The following is a 10,527-nucleotide window of genomic DNA, read 5'->3' as shown; positions in this document are numbered from 1 at the left end:
ATTTCAACAAAATGGAGGATGAAGACTACCATCCATGGAGAATCTGCTTAGCTCACGTGGATATTCCGCCCTCCTTCTCTCCCTGGAGACATGTGTCTCAAATCACACTATGCATCACAATCATTGGAGGGTTTTTAAATCTCAGATTGTTGGAACTCAACTCAAGTAGGTCTGGGGAAGGAATGGAGAATTTTCATTTCTAAGAGGTGATGTTGAGCTGCTGGTACAGGGACCATACGTGGAGAACAGGATTCAGTGAAATCATCAAGCTGATGTGAGACAAGGACAGAAAGCTCAAGATCATTAGCCAGTGTCAAATCCAGACCAACTTTCTTCCGCCATCTTGCTTCAGGACGTTCCTCTCCTCCTCTCTCTGTCATGGTCAAATACACACATGCTTGTGCCCCACAGCCCACTGTTATTGGGACACAGAGTTCCAAGGACTCCAGAGCTCCTTTCAGTACCTCACCTCTAATGAAATTATTCACTACTCCATCCTTAGTCATTCACTTCCACACCCCGATCCTACCTTCACCCAAAATTCTCCTGCTCACAAATCAGTAATTCACAAACACCATATTCCCACCACAAATTTCCACATTTCCAGTTTTTACACAAAGAAATCCACTCTAAATAACCATTCTTCAATAAACTAGATTACTCCAGTAGGAATATCTTCACAAGCCTCTCTTTCTTTTCTTCTCATAATCCTTTCTAGTAATCTCAGATTCACAGTCCATCATTTCAATCATCCACTGACCATACTCCCAGATTCTTTATTGCCATCATATCCACCCTGCACACTTCAGATGATTTCAAATACCTGCCATGCCATGTTGACACTTGCACTGAACAAAGAATGCGCCAGTAGCTTGTGGATCCCAACAGAGAATCAAGAGCAACCAATGGATCTATATGCATTCCTCTAATGCTTCCTGAACGCTCTGCTCATTTCTTTCCATTTCTTGAGTTCCATAAATCTTTATATTCCGACCTCCTCCATATTTCACAGATAAATTGTTAACCACCGGACAAGAACTATTTCACTTTCTAGTCATCAGATCTACAAATATTCCTCATAAGGAATCCATTTATCACACCTTTTCTGTTGTTATATCCAAAGAAATTGATTTTTTGGTTGAAACCACTCTGATTTTTATCTTATCCTTCCATTTCAATGACATTATGCCCTCAATATTTGTTGTGCTTTCCATAACTTCCTACTGGAATCATCCCTCAAGTTTCAAATATGCACAAATCTCTACAATCTACAAACCAATCTCTCAGCCAGCATTCCTAATAGTCCTCACCCTCCACGCCACCCCTCTCCTCCTCCTGCCAGGGATCCATTGTGAAAAGGTCACATATATCCTAATGCCTCTGTTTCCACAGTGCCCACCCAATCCCATCCCCATTCTGTGGATGCTTCTCCTGCTAACCTCACAAGCCATGTCTCTTACTAATCCACTGGGGACTTTTCATGATTTTTCTGACATGCTCTGCAGTAGCACATGAGATTGCGGACTCCAATGTCCTTTTAAAAGCCTCTTTGTCCTTGGGATCCACCACCCTACACTGTCCTGCTCTTGCCTGTCTAAACTTCCCGAGCAACTTCCAGGCTTCTCTTTATGACCACCCCACAATGACTGATGCTTCAGAAGTCAACCCTGCTCTGACACCTGTTCCCCATCTGCACCCTCCTTCTGGGGCAACCCCATCCATTTCCCTGGCTTCAAATACCCTTAATGAGCCAAACATGTCCAAAGAATTAGCAGAGACCTAACTCTGAACCCCAGACCCATTTATCTACCTGCCCATTCACCACGTCAGTGATGACTCAACTCACAATGACCAGGTCCCAATTTGAACAAGTCACTTACCCAAATAATTGGCTTCTCTCTCAGTGTCCCCAAACTCACTTCTTTTTGGTAATAACCTGTCTACCCCTGGGTGTCACTCTGGACACCCTGCCACCCCACACTCACATATCAATGAACCATCCATCCACCCTTCTGAATCTACCTACAGGTTATCCAATTCTGATTTATTTCTACTCATCTTTCAGACCTCATACAAAATATCACTTCCAGACAATGAACACTCCTGCTCCAGTAACCTAAATTACAAAACTCCATTTTTCCTCTTTGTTGATTTTTTTTATTTTAGTTATCTGTGCATTATTATTTATTTCTTTCAAGATTTAGTTCTTTCTCACTAAATTAGATATTCCATGAAGACAAGACTAATGTGGATTTTCCAAATTTTCCCACAATAATGTTCACATATGGCTTTGCACACAAAAAGGGCTCATATGTATTATGTGTACAATATATAAATTATATTCATATACATATAAAATTCAAACACTAAAACATTGCTTTGTGAAATATTTTAAATCCATCCACTTAGCTACTCTATTTTTTCCCCCGAGGAAGATCAGCCCTGAGCAAACATCCATGCTAATCCTCCTCTTTTTGCTGAGGAAGATTGGCTGTGAGCTAACATCTATTGCCAGACCTCCTCCTTTTTTTCCCCAAAGCCCCAGCAGATAGTTGTATGTCGTAGTTGCACATCCTTCTAGTTGCTGTATGTGGGACCCGGCCTCAGCATGGCTGGAGAAGCCCACCTGGGGTTCCGAACCACAGTCACCAGCAGCAGAGCACACACACTTAACCACTAAGCCATGGGGCCGGCCACTCCACTTAACTACTCTTGTGCAAAGATACCACCTTTAGGTTCTACATTGCAATAAATTAGCAGGAGTAGCTTAAGATTCCAAATCCTTTATCCTCGTAATCCAATCATGAGAGTCTAGTCACAATGATCTGTTTAAAATGCAAAAGTGATCGATTCATCTTAACTTTTAAATCCTCCATTTCTGTCTTCAGCACATATTTCTCCTTTTGTCTTATCATAATTATTTTCATATTTTCACCCTTTTCATTCCCTGATATGTTCCAGTTTGGAGGGAAAACTATTTGGTCATTCTATTTTTAGAGCACTTACTACATGCAAAGCTCTGGTGTAAAGCCTGTGATCTACAAAATAACTAAACAGACTCACTGCCCCTGTTTGATTTAGTCTTAGTGGGAGGAAAGAGATAATAAATGGCAAAGGACGTATAACGTGCCATGTAGAAATCACTGCTGTGATGAACAATAAGGCAGAGAGTGAGAGTTTGAGCTTGAGCGCATTTTCAAATTTCTTGTGTGTGTGTGTGTGTGTGTGTGTGTGTGCACGTGCTCATGCCTGCTGCCAGGATGGGATGAGTTGCTTCCTCCTGGGGATTGGGGGAGCCTCCTATGACTCGGAAAATTTCCTCCATGTGCACTTAATATGCAGTTTGTTATCCATGTGTATTAGTCAGGATTCTCTAGAGAAATAGAACCATAGAATATATATAAACATATAGAAATGGAGATTTATTGTAAGAATTGGCTCACAAGGTTATGGAGGATGAGAAGTCCCACAAGATGCCATCTGCAAGCTGGAGAACCAGAAAATCCAGTGATATAATTCAGTCAAATTCTGAAGGCCTGAGAACCAGGACTTCTGATGTCCAAGTGCAGGAAAAGATGGACATCCCAGGTCAGGAAGAGACAAGGGATTCAGCCATTCTTTGCTTTTTGTTCTATTGAGGCCTCAACAGATTAGATGATGCCCACCCACACTAGTGAGGGTGGGCTTGTTTATGTAGACCATGGAATCAAATGATAATGTCTTCCAGAAACATTCTCACAGACACACCCAGCAATAATACTTCACAGTCTATCTGGGACCCCTGAGTCTAGTCAAGTTGACAGCTAAAATTAACCATCACATCATGGCTCTATCCAAACAAGACCAACAGAGATATCACAACGTGACCTATGTTATTTAAATTTTCCAGAACACATATTAAAGTAAGTAAATACAAACAGATGAAACCGGATATTATAACATTTATCTTTAACCCAAGAAATCTAAATATTATCATTTCAAAATGTAGTCCACAACAGTACAAAGAACAAGATACTCAGGTTTTCCACCCCCTCTGCCTTGCTGGTCAATTTTCATGAATACTGGCTCCTCATATATCTTAATATGATCCCATATATAATTTTCTCCCATCTATTTGAGCTTTATAGCATCAAAAGGAAATCATTTTCTCATTGTCAAACTGCCCGGCTATCTCTTTTTTTTATAAATTAAAGCGATATATTGTGTTTACGTTAGAACTGAAATTAAGAATTTAAGTAATTAAGAAGGAATTGATTCCAGCAAAAGGCTGGTTTACTAAAATGGAAGACAGTTCAAGAGCAAATCTCCCAAGAAAACCATAGGGCAAATGACATTGGAAAATTCAGGGTAAAATTAGAAGACACATAGGGTGTGATTAAAATGAGAGTGGAGAGAATGTGGGAAGGAATTGATATCAGGAGTGAAAATACACAAGCATGTTCCAAGTTGATGAAAGACATCAATCCACAGATTCAATTAATTCAACATTCCCTAAGCAGAGTGACTACACAGGAAATATTGATGAACTAAACTATGGTCTAAAAACCAAAGTTAATGTAAAGTATTTTAGGGAGGACAGAGGCCAAATAAGCAAGAAAAATGCCAAATGGTGATTTCTAACTATAAAGAAAATAAGATAGACATCAACAGAGCAGCATTTTTAAAATGCTAAAAGAAATCTCATGTCAAACCAGAATTATACACCCAGCAGCAATAGTGCCCCAAATAAAGATGTCCTAGAAAAACTTAAAGTGAAACTTTTCTCTGTTAGCAGCCTTGAATTAGACAAAATACTGCAGTGAGTTATCACATCCAAAGGAAAATTAACCCAGCTTGAAAACCAGGAATACAGGAAGGACTGAAGAGGAAAGGAAAGGGTAATTTATAAATAAATATAAATGAATTTTATTTTGTGAAGTAATTCTAGAAATCTCTCATGGAGATTAAAATATACGTAGAATAAAATGTATGAAAACAGTAATACAAATGTCAGGAATGTTAAAAATAGAATTGAAAGTGTTGAAGGTATTAGCATTTGGGGGAGATGGTAAAAGTAATTATTCATATTAGACTGTATTAAGGATTCAGGATTTAACCATTAGTGAAATTAAAGATTTCTATATGATTCCAAGTAATAAGTTTATAGAGGAAATAATGGAATAATAAGAGTTAAATCAACATCAATGAAGTAAAGAGAGTAAAGGAACATTAATTATTCAGGTCAAAGGGAAGGGAAAGAGTAAGACGGTTGAAATAATTACAAGTTTACTGGTAATTACACTAGATGTAAATGCACTAAATACTAATTTCTTGTTAATGGCTGTATGATGTATTCTAGAGACATGTTAATAAATATTTTGGGCATTCTTTTATTGATAAACGTTTACACAGTCTCTATTTTTTCCTAATAAAACATAAGTGGTATGGACATTTTTGTACATATGAACTTCCATTCCTATTTTTACAAAGGTATCATTAGTGGAAGAAAAAGGAAACATTAAAATGTTGATAGAAACCGCAAATACCACCTCGCCACACAATTGTATTAAATGTTTTCATACCAACAGTAGCTGACAGTGTCAATAACCCAACATTTATTTTTAGGTATAAAGCTTTAGGAATCTCTCAAATCCCATTGATAAGAGACAGGATGTCTCCCCTGGATTATACACTGATTGGATTATCCACTCCCTTCCTCAATAAAAGGGGAATCAGAGGCAGAAGTCCTTGCATTTTCCAGCATTCCACAGGCTGTCTGCACATCAGGAGTGGTGTGAGCAGGACAAATCTGAAGCCATGGAGGAACCTGCGTCGGCCTGTTTTCCAAGCCAGCCTATTCTGGTGAGTGTGGAATCCATATGGACAGCAAGAGTGTCTGATTGTACACTTTGTCCTTCTGTGAAACCTCTATAAGTGAGCAGGCAGTAGCTCTTAAAACAAGAAGATACCTTATTGAAAGTTGTTTCCTAGGTGTTAAGGTTTGTTAAGTGATGTTCACGGTATTGTACTTTTCTGTATAGGGAGTTTTCTTGGGATAATAGGCCAAACATTTGTTTTGTTTTGTTTTTAACCAACAATATCACTGGGAAGTGGACGTAGTATTCAGCCCTGCACTGTTTACGTTGTTCCCATCTCTGGAAAATATTTTACCCACAATGTGATTGGTCTTTTTAAAAAAATATTCAGTTCTGTGCTCAAATATCACCTCATCAGTTAGTCCTTCCCTAATCTGTGAATCATCTAATTATAGGTGGGCCAGCCCCTGTGGCGTAGCAGTAAAGTGCTCACGCTCTGCTCCTGGTGGCCGGGGTTTGGATCCCGGACGCGCACCAAGGCACCACTTGTCAGGACATGCGGGGGCAGCGTCCCATATAAAGTTGAGGAAGATGGGCACAGATGATAGTACAGGGCCAGCCTTTCTCAGCAAAAAAAAAAAAAAAAAAGAGGAGGACTGGCATGGATGTTAGCTCAGGGCTAATCTTCCTCACAAGGTAAATAAATAAATGAAATATTTGTAGGTAATTTCTTTCCCCTTTATCCCTCCTTACTCTTCTTCTTCCATCCCTCCCTCGGTCTCTCTATCTCTGTGTAGCCCTTACTGTTTATTACAGGATCTAATTATACCTAACACTATATTAGACATTCATCCGTCTCTCTATTTACTTATTCCTCTCACCAAGATTAAAATAAACAGGGTAAGTGACTTTTTAAGTTAAATTCTGGATCATGGGTTTTAGTACATAACTTGGCATATAATGGGTGTTCTATAAATGGGACACACAAATAGTTTTCCCTCCAATCTGGGACATGTTGGAGAACGAAAGGGATGGTATTTTTGTGTGTGTGTGTGTGAGGAGATAAGCCCTGGGTTAACATCTGCCAAGCCTCCTCTATTTATTTATTTATTTTTTTTTGCTGAGGAAGACTAGCCCTGGGCTAACATCCGTGCCCATCTTCCTCCACTTTATACGGGACGCCGCCACAGCATGGCTTGCCAAGCAGTGCATCAGTGCGTGCCTGGGATCCACACCGGCAAACCCTGGGCAACTGCAGCGGAGCAAGTGCACGTAACCACTTGGGCCACTGCACTGGCCCCAGAGATGGTATTAATAATTATGGCAGGACAACAGAGATGAAGTGAGATTTATGACTTCACTTTCAAAAACTATCTGAAGAGAGAAATGAGAGATTGTAAAGGAAAGGTGCACTGATTAGGTTTACATTTTAAATAGATTATTGTGCCTAGAGTCTTATAATGGATTACAGACAGAAAGGATTTGCAATCTTAGTGATAATTGATTGCAGTATACCACAAAACAGATTATATCCTTGTATAACTGTAGTTCAGTGAATTTGTTTGAAAATTTTAGAAAGTTTTTTTTGGAGTTTGAATAATTTCTTTCCGTAAATATATTGAGTACCTTGTAAGGGCAAAGCAATGAGTGAATACGGCAGTGTAAAACATTACAGTCCACATTAGTCTTCACTTCATGGAGTATCCAATTTAGTGAGAAAAACACTATAAGAGAAGTAGATGATAATACACATACTATTAAAAATTAAAAAATAAACAGAGAAAATGTGATATTAATTTTGGTGGCTGGATCAGGAAAGGTCACTCTGTTGAAATGGTATTTTGTAGGAAATCTGAAAGGTGCTCAAGAATTATTCAAAAGTGGAGAATCTTTAGGTGGATTCAGGAGGGTGGATGGATGGTTCATTGATATATGAGTGTGTGGTGGCAGGGTGTCCAGAATGACACTCAGGTGTAGACAGAATATCAGTACAAACAAGCGAGATTAGGGGACGCTGAGATATGGATGATTATTTGCAGAATTGGTTGGTTCAACTTGGGACCAGCTCACTGCGCGCTGGTCATCAAGTTATCACTGATGTTGTGAGTGGGCAGATGGGTATTTTTTGTCTCAAGGTTGAAGCCAGATCTGTGCTGATTCTATGGGCATTTCTAGTTCATTAATGGTATGTGAAGCCAGGGAAATGGATGGGCTGGCCTAGAAGCGGGTGTGGATGTGCAACAAATGTGAGAGCAGGATTGACTTCTAAGAAGCGTCAATTGTGTTAAGTCAGATTGTGGAGCCCAGATTAACAGGGAGGAGTAGGAGGAGAAAGAAAGTGTCAGGGGAGGAAAAATGGTTTTTTACAGTGCATAGAATTATGTGATGGGAATATGGCGTGTGTGTGTTATTTACTTATGAACAGGAGGATATTTGAGTGAAGATGGGACTTGGGTGTGCAAATGAAGTGAGCATCAAATTGCTAAGAGGAACGTGATTTCATTAGAGATGAGACACTAAATTCCTATGCTCTGGGCACAGAATCATCCAGTTTTCATAGTCCTTTCTGTCCTTGACTCATATCAGTTTGATGTCCCAGGATCTCGTTCTCAGTGTGTGGTGCCTGTGCCAGTAGCATCAGCAACATCCAGGAACACTCAGAAATCCAAATTCTTAGCCATCCCCAGGCCTACTTGGGTTGAGGTCCAGCAATCTGTGTTTTAACAACCCTCCAGATGATTGTGATGCACAAGGCAGTTTGAGAAATATTTCTCCAAGATACAAGAGGGTGGAAGATCCAAATGAAGTGAGAACATTCTCCATGGCTGGTAGTCTGCATCCCCCATTTTATTCAAATTTAACATTTCATTTTGTTTTCAAAGGGGAAAGCTCAAAAGAAATATGATGCCCCAGACTTCAGAGGAGAAAAAACAGGTCCATTTAGCCAAGACAAAGCGGAGACATCATGAAAGGTCTGCACTTCCTAGAAGACTCACCAGATGAGTTTTCAAGAGGCCAGTTACAAGGATGACTTCCCACCCTGGCAATGAGGTCAGTTACAGTCAACGAGAGGAGACCTTGAAGGAGCACCAGTAAGTCTGTGCATACAGGAGACTGCAGGGTCTCCAGGCCTGCAACAGTGAAGGAGGACTTTTAAGCACTTTTGATATCACAAATACCTTAAGTATAATTGCACCAGGTGGTCCAGGTGAATACCTGGGTTGTGCTGGTGCTGCGTCTGTAGACCCCAGCCTCAAGCCCACTGCCACACTGTCTTCAGACTGGGAAGAGGTGATTTCAGGAGTGGGTCTCTGTCTCCCACAGCCACACTAAACACAACTTGTAACTTATGGAGACATTCACAGACAGAGTCAGAGAGTGAAATAAGCAAGGGAGAGACTGGCTGAGGCCCTGAGGGCAGAGAGGTTTGCCAGGGAGGTCCAGAGAGCAAGGAGCCAAGACGGATGTTCTGAGACCTGATGGAAAATAGGAGAAGGTCATACTGAAGAAGCCAAGAAGTGTTCCCCATGAACAGCCCCCAGTTTAATTCACCTCATTTAATGTCAACCTCGCTTCTTGCTCTGGACTGTGATGCTTTGTCATTTTATAATTGTACTTTATTAAACTCTTTTGAGAGACGTAAATGTGAAGAGTAGACAGTTGTGTGGGTGAGAGATCGGGTTCCATGTGACAGGAAAGAAGATCTTTACTAGTCCTAGTATACTGCAATTTCTGCTTACCATGATTCTTATTCACTTTTATATTAAAGGTACTTTGGCCTAAGGGATCGTTTAGTATTTTTAGTTATATATTTTTAGAATACTTGCAATCGGGAAAAGATGATACCTATTGTAAAGAGCTTTAATGTTGTTTAACGTTAAATTAATTTGATTCCATAAATGTCTTACTTTACTAAGCTTGCTTTTATAACTCAATTTAACATAATCTGTATCTTTTTTTTGCCAAATGTTAACTCATATACAAGACATTTTCATATAATTTAATTAGCCCTTAGACTACCTGTTACAGCCTTATCTGTTACTTAAAATCACCTCGGTGATTTTTTAAAATAGAGTTCACCTTAGATTCTTACAAGGAAAATGTTGTTTGGGAGCATTTAGCACTGAGAGAATCTTGGCAGCAGGCTTGCTGCCTTCACCTTGACACTAGGTCCTCAGTCAAGGAAACTTGTCCACCTGTTCACAGAATAGGGCACACCATAATTATTCAATAAACATGTCATGACCAATATTTGGTGGAAAAAAGGGTCAAGTTACAGAAGTGAGATGGTAGGACTCTTTTACTGGGTAAGGAGGGAAAAGGACTGATGTGGTTTTGGAAGGATCTGGAATTTTCTGGACTTTCTTGAAGACCTTTGATAGAGTAGTCTTAGCAGTCATGGGGAAGGAAGCCTATTTCAGAGGGTAAATGAGTGACTGCAAAATAGAAGGGCAGAGAGTGAGTGGAGGTGGACAGTTGTGCCTTGTGCCTCCTGACAATGGCCTCTAGATTTAACACAGCGATGGCTCCCTGCCAGAGCCCACAGCTGTGGTGTGGGGTTGACTCCTCCCTAGGACTAGGGTGTTCTGATTCCTCAGTGTGAGCTAATCTGCATATTCCAAACCCCCAAAATGTCATGGGATTGGGGTGTCAAATGGCCCTCTCTGGTCCAACAGGATCCAGGCACAGGACCCTTTATGGAACAGGAGGTGGAGCTGGGTATACACGGTGT

The 10,527-nt window shown here is 40.2% G+C and overlaps 1 pseudogene; it reads left to right on the top strand.

The window, feature by feature from the left end:
• Positions 1 to 424: 424 nt before the first annotated feature.
• On the top strand, positions 425 to 9,182 carry LOC131402095 (putative methyl-CpG-binding domain protein 3-like 3; annotated as a pseudogene).
• Positions 9,183 to 10,527: the final 1,345 nt, after the last annotated feature.

Source organism: Diceros bicornis (genome assembly GCF_020826845.1).
Source record: "Diceros bicornis minor isolate mBicDic1 chromosome 30 unlocalized genomic scaffold, mDicBic1.mat.cur SUPER_30_unloc_1, whole genome shotgun sequence".
Lineage (NCBI taxonomy): Eukaryota > Metazoa > Chordata > Mammalia > Perissodactyla > Rhinocerotidae > Diceros > Diceros bicornis.
This window is presented reverse-complemented; position numbering and strand designations above follow the sequence as displayed.